The 22,154-nt window shown below is 46.6% G+C and overlaps 1 protein-coding gene and 2 pseudogenes across 1 annotated transcript in view; 2 read left to right on the top strand and 1 right to left on the bottom strand.

Annotated features, from left to right (window-relative positions):
- LOC144611855 (thioredoxin pseudogene) lies at positions 1-369 on the top strand (annotated as a pseudogene).
- LOC144611802 (SERTA domain-containing protein 3-like) overlaps positions 1-22,154 on the bottom strand; it is a 65,036-nt gene that overhangs the window by 17,983 nt on the left and 24,899 nt on the right. The window lies entirely within an intron of this gene.
- Positions 18,567-18,936, top strand: LOC144611789 (thioredoxin pseudogene; annotated as a pseudogene).

The raw sequence follows: 22,154 nt of genomic DNA, 5'->3' as shown, positions 1-22,154 counted from the left end.
ATGAGCAGAGCGTGTTGCATCAGCAGCGCAGCGGACTACGAGTCGGCGCTGCGGGTCAGCGACCAGCAGCTGGTCGTCCTGCTGTTCTCCACCAGCTGGTGCGAGTTCTGCCAGATGATCCGCCTGTACTTGGACGAGTTCGCCGAGTGCTACCCGGACGTGGCCTTCTACGAGGTGGACATCAACGTGGCCAATGAGGTGGTGCAGCGCTGCCGCATCGAGTGGTTCCCCACCTTCCAGTTCTACAAGAAGGGCTCCAAGGTCTTCCAGTTCAAGGGGCCCAACCGGTGCCTCCTGGAGCGGATGATCAATCAGCTGCAGGGGAGTGGGGGGCGGTCGTACCCCGAGTTAAACCCGGCCAGCTCTTGATCCTCCATCTGCCTCTCTTGTTACTGTGGCCAGGGCCACCCCAGGCTAGGCAGGCAACAGACACACTTAGTGCAGGACGTCCCATTGCAGCAGACCTCCGCTCGCGAACACCGCGCTGCTTCATTCGAGCCGAATCTACTCTTTTAGTTGGACGTGCGAAAGAAAATCCAAGGCACTGTTTTCCTAGAATCGAGTAAACTTTACACCTGTGCTTGACTTAGCTTCTTGGAGGAGGATTTGTTCTACTTTCTGTCACATCGCACCCAGCAGCAATCCCGTAGGCACTTCCAATTCTTTAAATTCTTCACATGTCGGTCTTGCACACTGCTCTCTTGTTTCTGGAATCTACTTCGTCAGGTGTGTTTATAAAATCCCAGCTTGAAAACAACCCCAATTCACTTCGATCAACTCTCATTTTTGTCTTGAAGAAGGGTCCTGACCAGAAACGTCGTCTGTCCATTTCCCTCCAATGATGGTCCCTAGTTCCTCCAGCAGTTCCCCTTGTTTTTGATGTCCCATTTTGCAGAGGGAATTGGTTTTTATCTACACAGCCTATTATAACCATCTTAAACTATTGGATTAGCCCTTCCTGTCCCAAGGTGAACATTGATAACTTTTTATTTCACTAAATGCTGGAGTAACTCAGCAGGTCAGGCAGCATCTCAGGGGAGAAGGAAAGGGTGACATTTCGGGTCGAGACCTTTCTTCAGAATGGTCTCGAACCGAAACGTCACCCATTCCTTCTCTCCTGAGATACTGCCTGACCTGCTGAGTTACTCCAGCATTTTGTGAAATAAATACCTTCGATTTGTACCAGCATCTGCAGTTATTTTCTTACACTTGATAACTTTTCAAGTTTTTTTAATATATTAGCAGATGCATCTCTTTCTAGTTAACATTCTGCTAAAGAATCTTTTGAACATAACCAGCAGGTGAATTGTTCCAGGTGTCAAGGTTGATACTTGTCCTTCATTCAAAATTACTAAAAGCAAAATCCTGGGTTATGTAGTCATCACCACATTGTGTGAAAAACACCTGTATCAGTCACCTGTACTGCAAATACCTAACAAAGCAACACTTGAAGTACTTCATCGCCCATTGAATAATTTAGTATATTTTGTGGCCTGAATAAAAACAAGTAGGAAAATGACTGAGAAAACAGGGCTGGTCTACCTCAGAGGGTATTTTCCTACCTATTGATCTCTCGATCTCTTGAACTCTTTAATATCCAGCAATCTATACCTCTGTGCTTTGAAAGCAATCACCACATGGAGTTCTCCCAGGTAGAGAATTCTTCAAATCCACTCTGGTATACCAGAGTGAGTAAATTTCTTCTTTTTAGTCCTAAAGGCCCAGCATTTATTTTTTTAAACTTTGATGCCCCAGTTCCAGACTTGTCAGTGGAAATACAAATAATTTCATAGTCAACATCCTCGTAATTCTTCTCTGCATTTCTCCGTTAGATTCACCAACTTGGCTGCCCCAGTTTGCATATAATTGTCCATACACTGCTTTCATTGGCAACTAATTGGCAACATCGGGTGGTCAAAAGGCTTTTAGCACATTGGCCTTCATCAGCTAGAATATTGAGTCTAGAAGTTGGGAGGTTATATTGCAGTTGCATAAGACGTTGGTGAGGCCACATTTAGAGTATTGTGTTCAGTTCTGGGCACCGTGTTAGAGGAAAGATGTCAAGCTGGAAAGAGAAGATTTACGAGGATGTTGCCAGGACTAGAGGGTCTAAGATATAGGCAGAGGTTGAGTAGGCTGGGAGTCTATTCCTTGGAACGCAGGAGAATGAAGGGTGATCTTATAGTGGTGCATAAGATCGTGAGAGGAATAGATCGGGTCTCTTGCTCAGAGTAGGTGAATCGAGGAGCAGAGGACATAGGTTTAAGGTGAAGGGGAAAGATTGAATAAGAATGCGGGATAACTTTTTCATAAAAAGGATGGTGGATGTATGGAACAAGCTGCCAGAGGAGGTATTTGAGGCAGGGACTATTCCATCATTTAAGAAGCAGTTGGACAGGTACATGGATAGGACAGGTTTGGTGGGATATGGATCAAATACTGGCAGTTGGGACTAGTGCTGCTGGGACATCTTGGCCACTGTATCACTCTATGACTACTAAAAGCAACCTCTGTGTCATAGCATATGATGACCAATATGCTTAGGATCAGGGGAGTGAGAAGAAAAAGTACTGCACAGGAACAGACCCTTTGTCCCACAAGGTCTGTGCCGAACATGATGCCAAGCTGAACTAATATCTGCCCGCACATGATCTATATCCCTCTATCCCGTACATATCCATATGCCTCGCCAAAAGCCCCTTAAATGCCACTATCGTACCTGCCTCTACCACCACACGTGGCAGCACATTCCAGGCACCTGCAACCCTCTGCGCAAAACAACTTGCCCTTCACATCTCCTTTAAACCTCGCCTCTGTCACCATAAACCAATGCGGTCTAGTCTTTGACATTTCCACCCTGGTGGAAAAAAAGGTTTTGACTGTCTACCCCTCTATGCCTCCCATAATTTTATATATTTCTACCAGGTCTCCCCCCTCAATCACTGACGTTCCAGAGAAGAAAAAGTGCAAGTTTGTTCAACCTCCCCCTGTAGCTAATACTCTTTAATCCAGGCAGCATTCTGGTAGATGTGTAAGAAGGAACTGCAGATGCTGGTTTACACTGAAGAAAGACACCAAATGCTGGACTAACGCAGTGGGTCAGACGGCATCGCCGGAGAAAAGGAATAGGTGACATTTCGGGCTGAGACCATAATTGAGTCTGATGAGGGGTCTTGACCTGAAACATCACCTATTCATTTTCTGCAGAGATGCTGCCTGAGTTAACTCCTCAATTTCCTCAATCTTCCCTGTGGAGCCCTCTAAGAACTGTATACTTTAAAGAGTTTACCTTTAATTCTAGAGTCCTCACCCATTAAGTCTTCCTTCATATTACAGTCCCAGGTCCCAGAAATTAGTATGATGAGACTGCTCTTCATTCTTCCTCAGTAAGTATATCCTTCTTTTGGTAATGAGACCAGAATTGTACACATGAGAGAGAGAGCTAGATAGAGTTCTTAAGGATAGCAGAGTCAGGGGGTACTGATTGAGAATGATCAGCCATGATCACGTTGAATGGTGGTGCTGGCTCAAAGGGCCGAATGGCCTACTCCTGCACCTATTGTCTATGACTGCTGCCATGGACTTACCAAAGCCCCAAACAGTGTCTTTATTCTTGTACACAAATCCTTTTGCGATGAGGACCAATGCACCATTTGCTTGTCACATTAACTGTCAGTGGCTTTGGAGATACAGTGCTGAAACAGGCCCTTCGACCCATCAGTCTGCACCGACCAGCGATCACCTCGTACACTAGCAGTATCCTGCACACTAGGGACAATTTACATTTTTTTTTTACCGAAGCCAATCAACCTACAAACCTGCACGTCTTTGGAGTGTGGGAGGAAACCAGAGAAAACCCACACGGTGACAGGGAGAACATACAAACTCCGTACAGACAGCACCCATCGTTGGGATCGAACTCTGGTCTCTGGCGCTGTGAGGCATCCACTCTACTGTTGCCCCACCGTGCCACCCCCAAACCTGTGCACAAGATTACTTAAGTCATTTTAAAAATTACATTTACCAATTTCTTACTGTAAAAAAATTAATCTGATTTTTCTGTGTTTTGTTAAATAGTGGATGACCTACCATTTTTCCACATTGTACTGCATTGCTGCATGCTCACTGCTTCCACTTGAAGCCTCTGCATCGTACTCACGAGCCACTTAGATCTGTGCCATCTGCACATTTGAAACCTTTACATTGGTTACTTTGGACAAGTCATTGGTGTAGGTTTTGAATGGATGGGACCCAAGCACATTCACTGCAGCACCTATTACCCAATGTCTGCCAAAGTGCGGCACGGTGGCGCAGCGGTAGAGTTGCCGCCTTACAGCGAATGCAGCGCCGGAGACTCAGGTTCGATCCTGACTACGGGTGCTGTCTGTACGGAGTTTGTACGTTCTCCCCGTGACCTGCGTGGGTTTTCTCCGAGATCTTCGGTTTTCTCCCACACTCCAAAGACATACAGGTATGTAGGTTAATTGACTGGGTAAATGCAAAAATTGTCCCCAGTGTGTGTAGGATAGTGTTAATGTGCGGGGATCGCTGGGCGGCGCGGACCCGGTGGGCCGAAGGGCCTGTTTCCGCGCTGTATATCTAAATCTAAAACCTTGTTTTCCGTCTCATTTCACTCCTGCCATTGGGAAGAAGGTATAGGAACCTGAAAACTATAACATCCATGGTCAGGAGCAGCTTCTTCCCTACAGCCATCATGCTATTAAACACTGCAACCTTCAAATGAGCTCTGAACTGCATATACTTGGGGCATTGGTTTTGTCTTTTTGCAATATTTTTGTGTTTTTACATGTGCATATATATATATATATGTGTGTGTACATATATATTATATATATATATGTGAGTATGTGTGTACATATAATATATATATATGTTTGTGTGTGTACATATATTATATATATATATATATGTGTGTGTGTGTACATATATATTATATATATATATGTGTGTGTGTGTATGTGTGTACATATAATATATATATGTTTGTGTGTGTGTACATATATTATATATATATATATATGTGTGTGTGTGTACATATAATATATATATATGTGTTTGTGTGTGTGTACATATATTATACATATGTGTGTGTGTGTGTGTGTACATATATTATATATGTGTGTGTGTACGTATATATATAATATATGTGTGTATACATATATATATTTATTTATACTGAACATTTCTTTCTCGATTATTATATTTGCTGACTACTATGTTTACATATTCTGTTGTGCTGCTGCAAGTAAGAGTTTCATTGTTCTGTCTGGGACGTATGACAATAAAACACTCTTAACTTAACCAACTCCCAGTCTATGCTGGTAATTTATGCCTCATACCACTATCACCATGTTTAGTAACTTCTTGCGTGGGATCTTACCAAAAACCTTGCTCAAAATCAAGCTGCACTGCACAACTAGATCTAATCTAAGGGTTGACGGTGGACATGCAATGGAAGGCATTTAAAGGTCGCATGGATGAACTACAACAAGTGTTCATCCCAGTTTGGCAAAAGAACAAACCAGGAAAGGTAGTGCATCCGTGGCTAACAAGGGAAATCAAGGATAGTATTAAAACAAAAGATGAAGCATACAGATTAGCCAGAAAAAGTAGCATACCAGAGGACTGGGAGAAATTCAGAGTCCAGCAGAGGAGGACAAAGGGCTTAATTAGGAAAGGGAAAATAGATTATGAGGGAAAACTGGCAAGGAACATAAAAACTGACTGCAAAAGCTTTTATAGATATGTCAAGAGAAAAAGATTAGTTAAGACAAATGTAGGTCCCTTGCAGTCGGAAACAGGTGAATTGATCATAGGGAACAAGGAGATGGCAGACCAATTGAACAAATACTTTGGTTCTGTCTTCACTAAGGAAGACATAAACCGTCTGCCAGAAATAGCGGGGGACCGGGGGTCTAATGAGATGGAGGAACTGAGGGAAATCCAGGTTAGTCGGGAAGTGGTGTTAGGTAAATTAAATGGATTAAAGGCAGATAAATCCCCAGGGCCAGATAGGCTGCATCCCAGAGTGCTTAAGGAAGTAGCCTCAGAAATAGTGGATGCATTAGTGATAATTTTTCAAAACTCTTTAGATTCTGGAGTAGTTCCTGAGGACTGGAGGGTTGCTAATGTAACCCCACTTTTTAAAAAGGGAGGGAGAGAGAAAACGGGGAATTATAGACCAGTTAGCCTAACATCGGTAGTGGGGAAAATGCTAGAGTCAGTTATTAAAGATGTGATAGCATCACATTTGGAAAGTGGTGAAATCATCGGACAAAGTCAGCATGGATTTAACAAAGGCAAATCATGTCTGGCAAATCATGTCATGTCGAGGATGTAACTAGTAGAGTGGATAAGGGAGAACCAGTCAATGTGTTATATCTGGACTTTCAGAAGGCCTTCGACAAGGTCCCACATAGGAGATTGGTGTACAAACTTAAAGCACACGGTATTGAGGGTTCAGTGTTGAGGTGGATAGAAAATTGGTTGGCGGACAGGAAGCAAAGAGTAGGAATAAATGGGTCCTTTTCGGAATGGCAGGCAGTGACTAGTGGGGTACCGCAAGGCTCAGTGCTGGGACCCCAGTTATTTACAGTATATTAATGATTTGGACGAGGGAATTGAATGCAACATCTCTAAGTTTGCGGATGACACGAAGCTGGGTGGCAGTGTTAGCTGCGAGGAGGAGGCTGCAGAGTGACTTGGATAGATTAGGCGAGTGGGCAAATGCATGGCAGATGCAATATAATGTGGATAAATGTGAGGTTATCCACTTTGGCGGCAAGAACAGGAAAGCAGAGTATTACCTGAATGGTTTTATTCACAAAATGCTGGAGTAACTCAGCAGGTCAGGCAGCATCTCGGGAGAGAAGGAAGGGGTGACGTTTCGGGTCGAGACCCTTCTTCAGACTGATGTCGGGGGTGGGACAAAGGAAGGATATAGGTGGAGACAGGAAGATAGAGGGAGATCTGGGAAGGAGGAGGGGAAGGGAGGGACAGAGGAGCTATCTGAAGTTGGAGAAGTCAACGTTCATACCACCGGGCCGCAAACTGCCCAGGCGAAATATGAGGTGCTGCTCCTCCAATTTCCGGCGGGCCTCACTATGGCACTGGAGGAGGCCCATGACAGAGAGGTCAGACTGGGAATGGGAGGGGGAGTTGAAGTGCTGGGCCACCGGGAGATCAGTGGCGTTAATGCGGACCGAGCGCAGGTGTTCAGCGAAGCGATCGCCGAGCCTGCGCTTGGTTTCGCCGATATAGATGAGTTGACATCTAGAGCAGCGGATGCAATAGATGAGGTTGGAGGAGGTGCAGGTGAACCTCTGTCTCACCTGGAAAGAATGTTTGGGTCCTTTGATGGAGTTGAGGGGGGAGGTAAAGGGACAGGTGTTGCATCTCGTGCGGTTGCAAGGGAAAGTGCCCGGGGTTAGGGTGGTTTGGGTAGGAAGGGACGAGTGGACCAGGGAGTTGCGGAGGGAACGGTCTCTGCGGAATGCAGAGAGGGGAGGGGATGGGAAGATATGGCCAGTGGTGGGGTCCTGTTGTAGGTGACGGAAATGTTGGTGGATGATATGTTGGATCCGCTGGCTGGTGGGGTGGAAGGTGAGAACGAGGGGGATCCTGTCCTTGTTGCGAGTGGGGGGATGGGGAGCAAGAGCGGAGCTGCGGGATGTAGAAGAGACCCTAGTGAGAGCCTCATCTATAATGGAGGAGGGGAAGCCCCGTTTTCTGAAAAACGAGGACATCTCGGAAGCCCTAGTCTGAAACACCTCATCCCGGGCACAGATGCGGCGTAGACGGAGGAATTGGGAGTAGGGGATAGACTTTTTGCAGGGGACCGGGTGGGAAGAAGTGTAGTCCAGATAGCTGTGCGAGTCGGTGGGCTTGTAATAAATGTCCGTCACTAATTTTTCTCCTGTGATGGAGATGGTGAGGTCCAGAAACGGGAGGGAGATGTCAGAGATAGTCCAGGTATATTTAAGGGCAGGATGGAAATTGGAAGTGAAGTGTATAAAGTCAGTGAGTTCTGCATGGGTGCAAGAGGTAGCACCAATGCAGTCGTCGATGTAGCGGAGGTAGAGTTCGGGGATGGGGCCAGTGTACGTCTGGAACAGGGATTGTTCGACGTACCCGACAAAGAGGCAGGCGTAGCTAGGGCCCATGCGAGTGCCCATAGCTACGCCTCTGGTTTGGAGGAAGTGGGAGGAGTCAAAGGAGAAGTTGTTGAGGGTAAGAACCAGCTCTGCTAGGCGGAGGAGAGTGTTGGTCGATGGGGATTGGCTGGTTCTACGGTCGAGGAAGAAACGGAGGGCTTCGAGACCATCCTTGTGGGGGATGGAAGTGTAGAGTGACTGGACATCCATGGTGAAAATGAGGGAGTGGGGGCCTGGGAACCGGAAGTTATCCAGGAGATGGAGAGCGTGTGAGGTGTCTTGGACGTAGGTGGGGAGGGATTTGACCAGGGGGGATAGGATGGAGTCGAGGTAGGTAGAGATAAGTTCGGTGGGGCATGAGCAGGCAGAGACAATGGGTCTGCCGGGACAATTGTGTTTGTGGATTTTGGGTAGGAGGTAGAATCGGGCCGTGCGGGGCTGGGGAACTATGAGATTGGAGGCACTGAGGGGTAGTTCGCCGGAGTTGGTGAGGTCGGTGATGGTGCTGCTGATGAAGGTCTGGTGTTCATCGGTGGGGTCATGGTCCAGGGATAGGTAGGAAGAGGTGTCTGATAGTTGTCGTCTGGCCTCGGTGCGGTAGAGGTCAGCACGCCAGACTACCACAGCCCCTCCCTTGTCAGCGGGTTTAATTATTAAGTCCGGGTTGTTACGGAGTGAGTTGAGGGCTGCACGTTCAGGAGGGGAGAGGTTAGAGTTAGTCAGGGGGGTAGAAAATTTGAGGCGGCCGATGTCACGCCGGCAGTTTGAAATAAAAAGTTCTAGTGGGGGTAGTAGGCCATACTGGGGGCCATTACCTGAACGGTGACCGATTGGGAGAAGGGGAGATGCAACGTGACGTGGGTGTCATGGTGCACCAGTCATTGAAAGCAAGCATGCAGGTGCAGCAGGCAGTGAAGAAAGCGAATGGTATGTTGGCATTCATAGCAAGAGGATTTGAGTTTAGGAGCAGGGAGGTTCTGCTGCAGTTGTACAGGGCCTTGGTGAGACTGCACCTGGAGTATTGTGTGCAGTTTTGGTCTCCTAACCTGAGGAAAGACGTTCTTGCCTTAGAGGGAGTACAGAGAAGGTTCACCAGATTGATCCATGGGATGGCGGGACTTTCATATGAGGAAAGACTGGATAGACTGGGCTTGTACTCGCTGGAATTTAGAAGACTGAGGGGGGATCTTATAGAAACATAAAATTCTTAAGGGGTTGGAGAGGCTAGATCCGGGAAGATTGCTCCCGATGTTGGGGAAGTCCAGAACCAGGGGTCACAGCTTAAGGATAAGGGGGAAGTCTTTTAGGACCGAGATGAGAAAACATTTCTTCACACAGAGTGGTGAGTCTGTGGAATTCTCTGCCACAGAAGGTAGTTGAGGCCAGTTCATTGGCTATATTTAAGAGGGAGTTAGATGTGGCCCTTTTTGCTAAAGGGACCAGGGGGTATGGAGAGAAGGCAGGTACAGGCTACTGAGCTGGATGATCAGCCATGGTCATATTGAATGGCGGTGCAGGCTCGAAGGGCCGAATGGCCTACTCCTGCACCTATTTTCTATGTTTCTATGTGACACACTGGTCAACCTGAGCAGCACCTTCAGCAACAGTATAAGAAGATTACTGCAGATGCTGGTACAAATCGAAGGTATTTATTCACAAAATGCTGGAGTAACTCAGCAGGTCAGGCAGCATCTCGGGAGAGAAGGAATGGGTGACGTTTCGGGTCGAGACCCTTCTTCAGACTGATGTCAGGGAGGCGGGACAAAGGAAGGATATAGGTGGAGACAGGAAGATAGAGGGAGATCTGGGAAGGAGGAGGGGATGGGAGGGACAGAGGAATTATCTAAAGTTGGAGAAGTCGATGTTCATACCACTGGGCTGCAAACTGCCCAGGCGAAATATGAGGTGCTGTTCCTCCAGTTTCCGGTGGGCCTCACTATGGCACTGGAGGAGGCTCATGACAGAAAGGTCAGACTGGGAATGGGAGGGGGAGTTGAAGTGCTCGGCCACCGGGAGATCAGTTTGGTTAATGCGGACCGAACGCAGGTGTTTAGCGAAGCGATCGCCGAGCCTGCGCTTGGTTTCGCCGATGTAAATAAGTTGACATCTAGAGCAGCGGATGTAATAGATGAGGTTGGAGGAGGTGCAGGTGAACCTTTGTTTCACCTGGAAAGACTGTTTGGGTCCTTGGATGGAGTTGAGGGGGGAGATAAAGGGACAGGTGTTGCATCTCGTGCGGTTGCAGGTGAAAGTGCCCGGGGTTGGGGTGGTTTGGGTAGGAAGGGACGAGTGGACCAGGGAGTTACGGAGGGAACGGACTCTGCAGAATGCAGAGAGGGGAGGGGATGGGAAGATATGGCCAGTGGTGGGGTCCCGTTGTAGGTGACGGAAATGTTGGTGGATGATTTGTTGGATCCGCTGGCTGGTGGGGTGGAAGGTGAGAACGAGGGGTATTCTGTCCTTGTTGCGAGTGGGGGGGAGGGGGAGCAAGAGCGGAGCTGCGGGATGTAGAAGAGACCCTAGTGATAGCCTCATCTATAATGGAATAACCTTCAGCAACAGACTGGTCCCACCAAGATGCAGCACAGAACGCCACAGGAGATCCTTCTTGCCTGTGGCTATCAAACTGTACAACTCCTCCCCCTTCTGTCGTGAGGTAGACTGAGACTGACTCCCAACCCCCCAATCTTTGCACAACCCCAGTCCTTTCCACTCGTCACTGTAATTTAATGTATCTTGTGTTTTATGACTTGGCAGATCAATTTTCCTCCTGGGATAAATAAAGTTGTATCGAATTTTGTCTCACATTTTTTGTTATACTTCCAGCATTTTCCTCTATCACTGATGTGATTTTGTTTCTGACTTTCTCCCTCCTTAGATCCTATTTCTACCCTCTAATCTGTAATTCACTTCAATGGAATTCTGGAGGATGACAACGAGAATATTCATGATCTCTGTAACCATCTCTTTCAAAACATTCATCAAGCCCAAGGCATTTATCAGCTTTCACTCTCAACAGTATTTTTTATTACTGATACAAATTTATTTCTTAATGGATTAGTTCTCCGGTATTTCTCTGTTTTTTTTTGTGTCATCTGTGAAATCAGACAAGGTATTTATTTAATAAAAAGGAACCACAGATGCTGGTTACACCAAAGATAGACACAAAATACCAGGGGGTATGGGGAGAAGGCAGGAATGGGGTACTGATTGAGAATGATCAGCCATGATCACATTGAATGGTGGTGCTGGCTCGAAGGGGCGAATGGCCTCCTCCTGCACCTATTGTCTTGTCTAAAATGCTGGAGTAATTCAGCGGGTCACAAGTTATAGGCATTAGGTCACTCGGCCTATCAAGTCTGCTCTGCCATTCAATCATGGCTGATCTATCTTTTCCTCTCAACCCCATTCTCCTGCCTTCTCCCCATAACCCTTGACACCCGTACTAATCAAGGTCCTATGGTCAGGCAGCATCTCTGGAGAAAATGGTCATTCCAGCATTTTATGTCTACCATAGGTATTTAATATTTCTTCAATTTCTTTATTTACCATTACAAATTCACCTCCCTCCACATTTGCTTTGGCTAATCTTGTTTTCAGTCTTGTCAGTTCTCCCACTGTCTTCATGTCTCCAACTACATCCTTTCTTTGTCCCGCCCCCCCTTACATCAGTCTGAAGAAGGGTCTCGACCCGAAACATCGCCCATTCCTTCTCTCCAGAGATGCTGCTTGTCCCGCTGAGTTACTCCAGCATTTTGTGATACCTTGTCCATTTTACATTCTTACAGAAACTCGGTGTCTGTATTTATGTTTCTCATTAGTTTTCTCTCTTAATCTGTTTTCCCTTTTTAAAAGTAATCTTGTTAGCATTTGCCAAATTGTGAAATGTTCCCAATCCTCATACTCAGTTTTAATTTCTTACAACCTTTTTAACCTTTGTAAAGTGATCTTCTCCTGTGATCCGTGGTTGGACCACTTTTCGTATTCAATGCTACTTTGTTGTCACATGTGCCGAGGTACAGTGAAATTCAATTTTGTATGCAGTTGAGTACAAGTATCACGGTATGAGTGATATGATAACCCCTTTTGTTTTATTCTCCCCAAATACTCAGCAAGACTTCACCAATCACCTACCTACACACTCGGGCAATTAACAGTGGTCAATTAACCTTAACCTGCAATCAGGGAAAACCCAATGTGGTCATAGAAAGCAAAACACAAACTGTTGGAGGAACTCAGCGGGTTAGGCAGCATCTGTGGAGGGGATGAACAGGCGAGATTTCCAGTTGGGACCCTTCAGACTTCAATCCTCATCTGAAATGTTGCCGGTCCATTCCCTCCACAGATGCTGCCTGACCCACTGAGTTACTCCAGCACTTTGCGTTCTGCTCAGCATCTGCAATTCTTTGTGACTCCGTGGTCACAGGAAGAACATGCAAACTCCACGCAGTCTCGTGTGTTGTCAAGCAGTAGCTCTACTAGCTGCTATATTGAGCATTTGGTACAATAATGTATTTTCTCTGCTGTCGCCCAATACCTGCCCTGTGCCATGGTCTTTAATGCAGTTTGCCAACCTGTCCCTTGTACCTTCAGCGAGTTCTTTGTTTTGACTGAAAGACACTACGTTGCAGGGGTGGCAGTGGTGCAGCAGTAGAGATGCTGCCTTACAGCGCCAGACACCCGAATTCCAACCTGACCACGGGTACTGCCTTCCAGAGCAAATGAGACCTCCTAGCAACGATATCCCCTCAGTGAGTTTACAAAAGAGCACATACTGCACTTGCCAAGTGTTAAGGACACATTTTGAATCAAATGGCTTCAGAAAATGTTAAACAACCTACTGCCAGTACAAAATGCTGGAAACAGCCAGCAGGTCAGGCAGCATCTGTGAAAAGAGAAACAGTTAATATTTCAGGTCTGAGATCCTTGCTGAGAAACGGCAATGATTAAAGTTTCACCCGCTTAATCTCCCCTGTATGTGCACTGACTTGTGATTGCAAACTGCGTGTTTGTGCACATGCACAGTGCCCTTTGGACAGTGTTTCCAAAACATTATCTCTATCTCCCTGCTTCCAGGATCGTTACTGCCGATACAGTGCGATAGACGTCAGAACCCCGATAACTTAGATCAATAGTTTCCAGTCTCTCAGAACCACTCGCAAATTGCACTGCACTAATTAGACTGTAATCCTTCAAGTTTGTTCTTTGGCATTGCTGGCAAACCACATTTATTACTCATGCCTCTTTGCCCTTGACAAGGGGTGAAACAAGCTATCTTCGAGAACCACTAGTCAATGCAGTGGAGGGAACAGGCTTGCGAATTTTCCGCGTTACCACGGATTTCCGCGTTTTTAAAATCAATTTTCCGCGCATTTTGCATGATTTCCGCGTTTTTCAATTTGCCAAAATCGTGTTTACCAATGGAGAAATCGGATCGAAAAAAAGAAATTAGGAAAAAAAAGAAAAGAAACACTAGGGTTCCGCTAGAGGTGGCTAGGGGATCCGCAAGAAATAGCCGCTAATCATTGAAATCCGGACAAAATTACGAGCCCACTTGAAATCCCCTCGCCTTGGAAGTCTCCCCGAAAATGTGGCACCTCGGCTGGGAAAGGCAGCCAATCTCGACCTCATCGGGACTTCCATGGCCGATCGGTGGGTTGAATTTGCAACCTGCGGCCGGGGCTCTGGAACTCCAGCCCAGCTGGAGCCAGCACATGTATCCCCATCGCGGGCTTTCTTGGCCGGCTGGATAAATGAGCAAAACTCTGGAACCAAGAGTGCAGAAAGTCAGTGGTGGAACTGTAATGAGTAAATATTAAATGTTAGTGCAGGATTATATAACTAAATTAATAAAAATGTTATTGGTATACAGTGACATATTCACATTATTTTGTAATGTCCGTTTTTACTTTGTAATGCACTAAAAGAGGCTTGAAACTGGTAATTTTGCGTGTACATTTTCAATTTTTTTCCTGATTTTTGGACCCACGCTGGGCTCTCTTCCTTTTTTACCTCACTCACATGCCTGAGGGAAGCCCACTTTGAAGAGGGAAGCAGATGAATTAAAAAAGGAATTGGGCCTGACTGTTACATTCCCCCAAATTAAATCCAAACAATTAAGAATCTTAATGGGATGTGGCTGTTTATTATTATTATTATTTATTTTTAAAATTATTATTATTATATGACAGATAATCTCACCGCAATGATCAAGCAACTAAACAAAGCAAGTCTCAAGCATATTAGTGGAACTCGGTTTTACTGCTGATGGGCTGAGAATTATGATTAAACTGGGCAGCAGAGGGCGACCTTCAGCTTCTCAAGCCTTTTCAAAAAGCCATCTCGTTAGTTCTCACAAACCATTTTCCCCCTCATACTTTGCAACTTACATCATCCTTCAAATTCTAATCATTACATTCTTCTCTGCACGCAAAAAAAACGAACTGCTGGACGAACCCACCGGATCAGGCAGCATCTGTGGATGAAAATGGGGACACAACATTTTGGCTTGAGACTGAAGAAGTGCACCAACCCATTACATCAAATGCTATTCCCCTCACAGATATTGCCTGAGCCGCTGAGTTCCTCCAGCAATTCGGTTTTTACTCAAGATTTGAGCTTCAGCAGTCTTCTGTGTCTCCTCGTTTTCACTGCATGTTGCTTCCAAGTGTTAGATTAGCAACCCCAAATGAATGGAAGGAAGAACGGCTAACATTTCAAACCTGGGACCTTTCATTTTCAGCTTCACAATTCTCACTTCTACCCTTATCTCCTTTTGACTTTTCATCTCTGGCCTTTGTTCGACCGTCAGCCTATCAAAAATCTCTCACCTGTATCCACCTATAACTCGAAGATAGGCACAAAGTGCTGGAGAAACCCAGCGGGTCAGGCAGCATCTCTGGAGAAAAAAGATGGGTGACGTTTCGGGTCGGGACCCTTCTTCACCTCTAACTCGTCAGCCTTTACCTTACCCGTCGGCCATTCCAGCTTTCATTCCCCACCACAATCAGTCTGAAGAAGGCTCCCGATCCAAACAATCACCGATCCGGGGGGTGGTGGGGGTGGGGGGGTGCGGCTCGGCCGCGGGGCCTTCCATCGCCCGGCTCGGCCGCGGGACGTTTCGGCGCCCGGTGCGGCTCGGCCGCGGGGACTCCCATCCCCTTGCGGGGTCGGTCGGGGACGAGCTGTCTGTCCGTGGGCGTGGGGAAGAGAGTGGAAGTTTTGTTGCCTCCATCACAGTGAGGGGGTGTTTGGAGTCACTGTGATGGACGTTTGTGTTGGGGTCATGTGTCTTGTGTTCTTTTTTTTTGTGTGACTGCTAATGTAATTTCGTTCGGTACCTTGGTACCGAATGACAAATAAAGTTCTGTATTCTGTATTCTAGGAGGAGTCCATTCGGCCCTTCGAGCCAGCACCGCCATTCAAAATTATCATGGCGGATCATCCAAAATCAGTACCCCGTTCCGGCTTTTTCCCTATATCCCTTGATTCCTTTAGCCCTAAGAGCTAAATCTAACTCTCTCTTGAAAACATCCAATGAATTGGTCTCCACTGCCTTCTGTGGCAGAGAATTCCACAGATTCACAACTCTCTGGGTGAAAAAGTTTTTCCTCATCTCAGTCCTAAATTGCCCAGCCCTTATTCTTGATCTGTGACCCCTGGTTCTGGATTCCCCCAACATCGGGAACATTTACCCTGTCCAATCCTCTAAGAATTTTATATGTTTCTACAAGATCCCCTCTCATCCTTCTAAATTCCAGCGAATACAAGCCCAGTCGACCCATTCTTTCATCATATGTCAGTCCCGCCATCCCGGGAATTAACCTGGTGAACCTACGCTGCACTCCCTCAATAGCAATAATGTCCTTCCTCAAATTAGACCAAAATTGCACACAATACTCCAGGTGCGGTCTCACCAGGCCCCTGTACAACTGCAGGAGGACCTCCTTGCTACTAAACTCAAATTCTCTCGCAATGAAGGCCAACATGCCTTTAGCTTTCTTCACTGCCTGTTCACCTGCATGCTTACTTTCAGTGACTGATGTACAAGCATACCCAGGTCTCATTGCACCTCCCCTTCTCCTAATCTGACACCATTCAAATAATAATCTGCGTTCCTGTTCTTGCCACCAAAGTGGATAACCTCACATTTATCCGCATTATGCTGCATCTGCCATGCATCGGCCCACTCACCCAACCTATCCAAGTCATCCTGCAGCCTCATAGCATCCTCCTCGCAGCTCACACTGCCACCCAGCTTTATGTCATCTGCAAACCTAGAGATGTTACATTTAATTCCCTCGTCTAAATTGTTAATAGATATTGTATACAACCGGGGTCCCAGCACCAAGCCTTATGGTACCCCACTAGTCACTGTCTGCCATTCTGAAAAGGACCCGTTAATTCCTACTCTTTACTTCCAGTCCGCCAACCAGTTCTCTATCCATGTCAATACCCTACCCCCAATACCACGTGCTCTAATTTTGCACACTAATCTCTTGTGTGGGACCTTGTCAAAGGCTTTTTGAAAGTCCAGATACACCACATCCTCTGGCTCTCCCTTATCCATTCTACTTGTTACATCCACAAAATATCCCAAAAGATTAGTCAAGCATGATTTCCCCTTCATAAATCCATGCTGACTTTAACCGATCCCGTAACTGCTTTCCAAATGCGCTGCTATAACTGGTCTATAATTCCCTGTTTTCTTTCTCCCTCCTTTCTTAAAAAGTGGAGTTACATTGGCTACCCTCCAGTCCACAGGAACTGATCCAGAGTCAAGAGAACATTGGAAAATGATCACCTATGCATCCGCGGTTTCTAGGGCCATCTCCTTGAGTACTCTGGGATGCAGACCATCAGGCCCTGGTGATTTATCTGCCTTCAGTCCCAACAGTTTACCTAACACCATTTCCTGACTAATGAAGATTCCCTTCAGTTCCTCCCTCCCACTAGATCCTCGGTCCCCTAGTATTTCCAGAAGATTGTTTGTGTCTTCCTTAGTGAAGACAGAACCAAAGTTTAACCATTCTGAAGTGTCCCTACCCGAAGTGTCTCTGGTACATTCCCTCCACAGATGCTGCTTGACCCACTAAGTTACTCCAACATTCTAATGTCCCGAAACATCACCCATTCCTTCTCTGCAGAGATGCTGCCTGTCCCGCTGAGTTACTCCAGCACTTTGTGTCCATCTTCGGTTTAAACCAGCATCTGCAGTTCCTTCCTACAAACCCCAGTGTTTTGCTTGTACATCAGGTTAACTATGCATTGCGTTTGAAATAAACGGCCCATGTTGCACCTTTCACAATGTCCTTTCAAGCCAATTAAGTTCTTCCCCAGTTTAAGAATAAGGGGTAGGCCATTTAGAACTGAGATGAGGAGAAACTTTTTCAGTCAGAGAGTTGTGAATCTGTGGAATTCTCTGCCTCAGAAGGCAGTGGAGGCCAATTCTCTGAATGCATTCAAGAGAGAGCTAGATAGAGCTCTTAAGGATAGCGGAGTCAGGGGGTATGGGGAGAAGGCAGGAACGGGGTACTGATTGAGAATGATCAGCCATGATCACATTGAATGGCGGTGCTGGCTCGAAGGGCCGAATGGCCTCCTCCTGCACCTATTGTCTACTGCCTTTGTCCACCCATCTGCCGATCAACCCCCTGCCGGTATCCGCCTCTCACTGTGTCGGGAGGAGCTGCAGACCACGCTGGTTAACACCGAAGATAGACACAAAATGCTGGAGTAGCTCAGCGGGCCAGGCGGCATCTGTGGAGAGAAAAAACAGGTGAGTTTTCGGATCCAGGCCCTTCTTCAGACTGAGATCCGTCTAACCCTCAGTCTGAAGAAGGGTCTCCACCCGAAACGTCTCTCCCGAGATGCTGCCTGACCCGCTGAGTCACTCCAGCGTTGTGCGTCTATCTTCCACTCATTATTTGCTCGGCTTTGTCTCGCCCCCACCTCTCTTCCCTCTGTTACAATCAGGGTGTGAAGAAGGATCCCGACCTGAAACGTCGCCTGCCTATGTCCTCCAGAGATGCTGCCTGAACCGTTCTCCAGACTGAGAGTCCTCTCTCGCTGCTCGCCCCTCTGTGCATTCATTTCTCCTACATCTATCGTTTCCCTCTCCCCCTGACTCTCAGTCTGAAGGGTCTCGACTCGAATCGTCACCTATTCCTTCTCTCCAGAGATGCTGCCTGACCCGCTGAGTTGCTCCAGCACTTTGTGTGTGTGTGTTTTTCTCTCATCTGTAGTTCCTTGTGTCTCGCCGGAGGGAGGGGGTGGGGGGAAATACCCTTCTCCATCATTGGTAACCATCATTAATAGCCAATGAAAAATTAAATAATAGCGGTTGACGCGGCTTGTCGTCAGAATGGGTTAGGAGTTGAGAGCGGCGCCAGTGGGCGGGTGCGTGGGACACGGTGGCGGGAAGCAGCATGGTGGTGAAACATGTGGAGGACGCCAAGCAGCTCCAGAACCTGATGAGCCAGACCGAGAACCTGGTGGTGGTGATGTTCTCGGCCGAGTGGTGCAACAACTGCCGCATGATCCGCCCGCACTTCTACAACCTGGCCGAGCAGATGACCAACGTGACCTTCGTGGAGGTGGACGTGGACGACGCGGAGCCGCTGGCCCGGGCGGCCGGCATCACCTGCATGCCCACCTTCCACTTCTTCAAGCGATCCACCAAGACGGGAGAGTTCTCGGGGACCAAGCGAGAGAAGCTGGAGCACCTAATCGACGAGCTGCAGTGAGCGGCCTGTTTACACATCTGAGCGGACAGTGGTGGTGGAGGGTGGGGGGGGGGGGGGGGGGGGGGGGGAGTGAAAAACAAAGAAAGGGAAAAGAATTAAACTAATGTTTGACTTCTCTGCCTTGTGTAGAGAGGCCCCGGAATAAATAAACCCATAACTAAAAGGGTCGCAATCCGTGACGATCTTGTTCCGGTATCTTGATGTGTTGAAAGTATCTTGTTTAAACCAGGTATTTATTCACAAAATGCTGGAGTAACTCAGCGGGTCGGGCAGCATCTCAGGAGAGAAGGAATGGGTGACGTTTCGGGTCGAGACCCTTCTTCAGACTGATGTCAGGGGGGCGGGACAAAGGAAGGATATAGGTGGAGACAGGAAGATAGAGGGAGATCTGGGAAGGAAGGGACAGAGGAACTAACTAAAGTTGGAGAAGTCGATGTTCATACCACTGGGCTGCAAGCTGCCCAGGCGAAATATGAGGTGCTGTTCCTCCAATTAAACCAGCATCTGCAATTCCTTCCAAGTCAAGTCAAGTCAAGTTTATTTGTCACATACATACACAAGATGTGCAGTGAAATGAAAGTGGCAACGCCGACACAAAGTATCTTGATGTGTGAGCGTGGAACCACAAGGATAGACACAAAATGCTGGAGTAACTCAGCGGGACAGGCAGCGTCTCTGGAGAGAAGGAATGGGTGGCAATTCGGGTCGAGACCTTGGTTTACTAAAATGAAGGCACGTGGTGCAGGGGTAACTGGTCTCCCAACAGCATCTCTCTCAACTACTATCCCTCTGTGATTCCCGCTACTTTCCTGCCCTTCCATCAACAGAGATGAGGAAAAACATTTTCTCACCCAGTGAGTTGTGAATCTGGAATTCTCTGCCACAGAAGGCAGTGGAGGCCAATTCCCTGGGTGTATTCAAGAGAGAGTTAGATACATCTCATAGGGCTAACGGAATCAAGGGATATGGGGAAAAAGCAGGAACAGGGTACTTGATTTTGGATGATCAGCCATGATCATATTGAATGGCGGTGCTGGCTCGATGGGCCGAATGACCTACTGCACCTGCTTTCTGTGTTTCTATGTCCAGAGATGCTGCTAGACCCTCTGAGTTACTCCAGCACTTTGTGTCTCTTAATGTTTGAGCATCAGCAGTTGTTGTAGGAAAATAACTGCAGATGCTGGTTCAAAATGAAGGTAGACACAAAATGCTGGAGTAACTCAGCGGGTCGGGCTGACCCGAAACGTCACCCATTCCTTCTCTCCTGAGATGCTGCCTGACCTGCTGAGTTACTCCAGCATTTTGTGTCTACCATCAGCAGTTGTTGCCCACTTATGGTGATGGTTGGGGACATCTTCTTGAATACAATTGTGGCAGTTTTGGTTCAGTCCTGTGACTTCCTTCACCAATGTGAGAATCAATGGTTTTGAATGTGACAACTGGTATTTTGAATGGATGAGAATCTTAAATACTAGTACTTGTGTTTAAAAAAAAAAGAGAAATTTGAAATAAAAGCAAAGTGCTGGGACTATTCAGCAAGTCAGACACATTCTCAGGAGACAGACTGAACAGTAACTAAAAGGTTAACTGATTCTTGTTACACAGAATGCTGCTTGACCTGTTGAGGACTTCGTATTTTTATTTGCAATAGAGTTATTGTGTGATACATGGTGGAAACAGGCCCTTCGGCCCAACTTGCCCACACCGGGCAACATGGCCCATCTACTTTATCCCTCCAAACCAGTCCTATCCATGTACCTATCTAACTGTTTCATAAATGTTAGGATAGTCCCTGCCGCAACTACCTCCTCTGGCAGCTTGTTCCATACACCCACCACCCTCTGTGTTAAATAGTTACCCCTCAGATTCCTATTAAAATGTTAGTAGTCATAGAGTTATGCAGCACAGAAACAGGCCTTTGGGTCTCGACCCAAAACGTCACCCATTCCTTCTCTCCAGAGATGCTGCCTGATCCGCTGAGTTACTCCAGCATTTTGTGTCAACCTTTGACTTAAACCAGCATCTGCAGTTTTTTTCCTATGATCAGAGATTATTTGATCAATTATTTAAACCAAGGCCCAACTATCTGGTATTGGTATATTCTCACATACACTGAGATAGCGTGAAGAGCTTTGCATTCAAGTTATACCATACACGAGTACAACCCAGTCGTAAACAAGTAGGTCACGGAGATAAATACCAGATTGCAGATTGTAGTGTTCCAGCTTTAAAGTTACGGAGAAAGTGTAGATTTCAAAAAGCTGCAAGACCTGGAATGTACTAGGGTTGGTAGATTGGGACTACACCCTTAGTTTATGAGAGAACTGTTCAGTAGTCCGATAACAGTGGGGAAGAGGTTGCTCCTGAATCTGATGGTATATGCTTTCAAGCGTTTATATCTTCTGCCTAACCAGAGAGGGGAGAAAAGGGAATGAGCAGGTTGTAAATGGTCTTTGATTATGCTGGCAGCGGTGTGGATGGAGTTGGGGAGGCTGCTCTCTGTGTATGAAGGAACTGCAGATGCTCCTTTAAACCAAAGATGGACACAAAATGCTGGAGTAACTCAGCGACCAGTCTTACTGTCTCCGACTACATTTTATCTGTCTGAAGAAGGGTCTCTACCCGAAACGTCACCCATTCCTTCTCTCCTGAGATGCTGCCTGACCTGCTGAGTTACTCCAGCATTTTGTGAAATAAATACCTTCGATTTGTACCAGCATCTGCAGTTATTTTCTTACACTTATTTGATCTCTGTTTGCTTTGTTGTTGCCTGCTCTCAGCTAACAATGATCTATTCTACTCAATAGAGGAATAGTTTTACTCAATAACCAAAGTCTGTAGTCTCTTTTTTGCTCTGGTTTATTTTCACCCAGATGTTTAGACCGTAATGGTGTATCCTTATTGTTTTGATGTGTTTATGCTTTATTCTTAATTGTTAACTGTATGTTTGTGTTGTCATTTGTGAGCGGAGCACCAAGGCACATTCCTTGTATATGCATACTTGGCAAATAAACTTATTCATTCATTCATTCATTTATTCATTCATTCATTCATTCATTCATTCATTCTACATTTTCCTTGATCTCCATGCACTTTGCCCTGTTTTCACACCTTCACCATTCCTTATCTATCTATCTCCCTCCCCCTGACGTCAGCCTGAAGAAGGGTCTCGACCCGCAACGTCACCCAGAGATGCTGCCTGTACCACTGAGTTACTCCTGCATTTTGTGTCTAC

This window comes from Rhinoraja longicauda, chromosome 41, assembly GCF_053455715.1.
Source record: "Rhinoraja longicauda isolate Sanriku21f chromosome 41, sRhiLon1.1, whole genome shotgun sequence".
Lineage (NCBI taxonomy): Eukaryota > Metazoa > Chordata > Chondrichthyes > Rajiformes > Arhynchobatidae > Rhinoraja > Rhinoraja longicauda.
The sequence above is the reverse complement of the archived record's forward strand: the minus strand, read 5'-3'. Positions and strand labels throughout refer to the sequence as shown.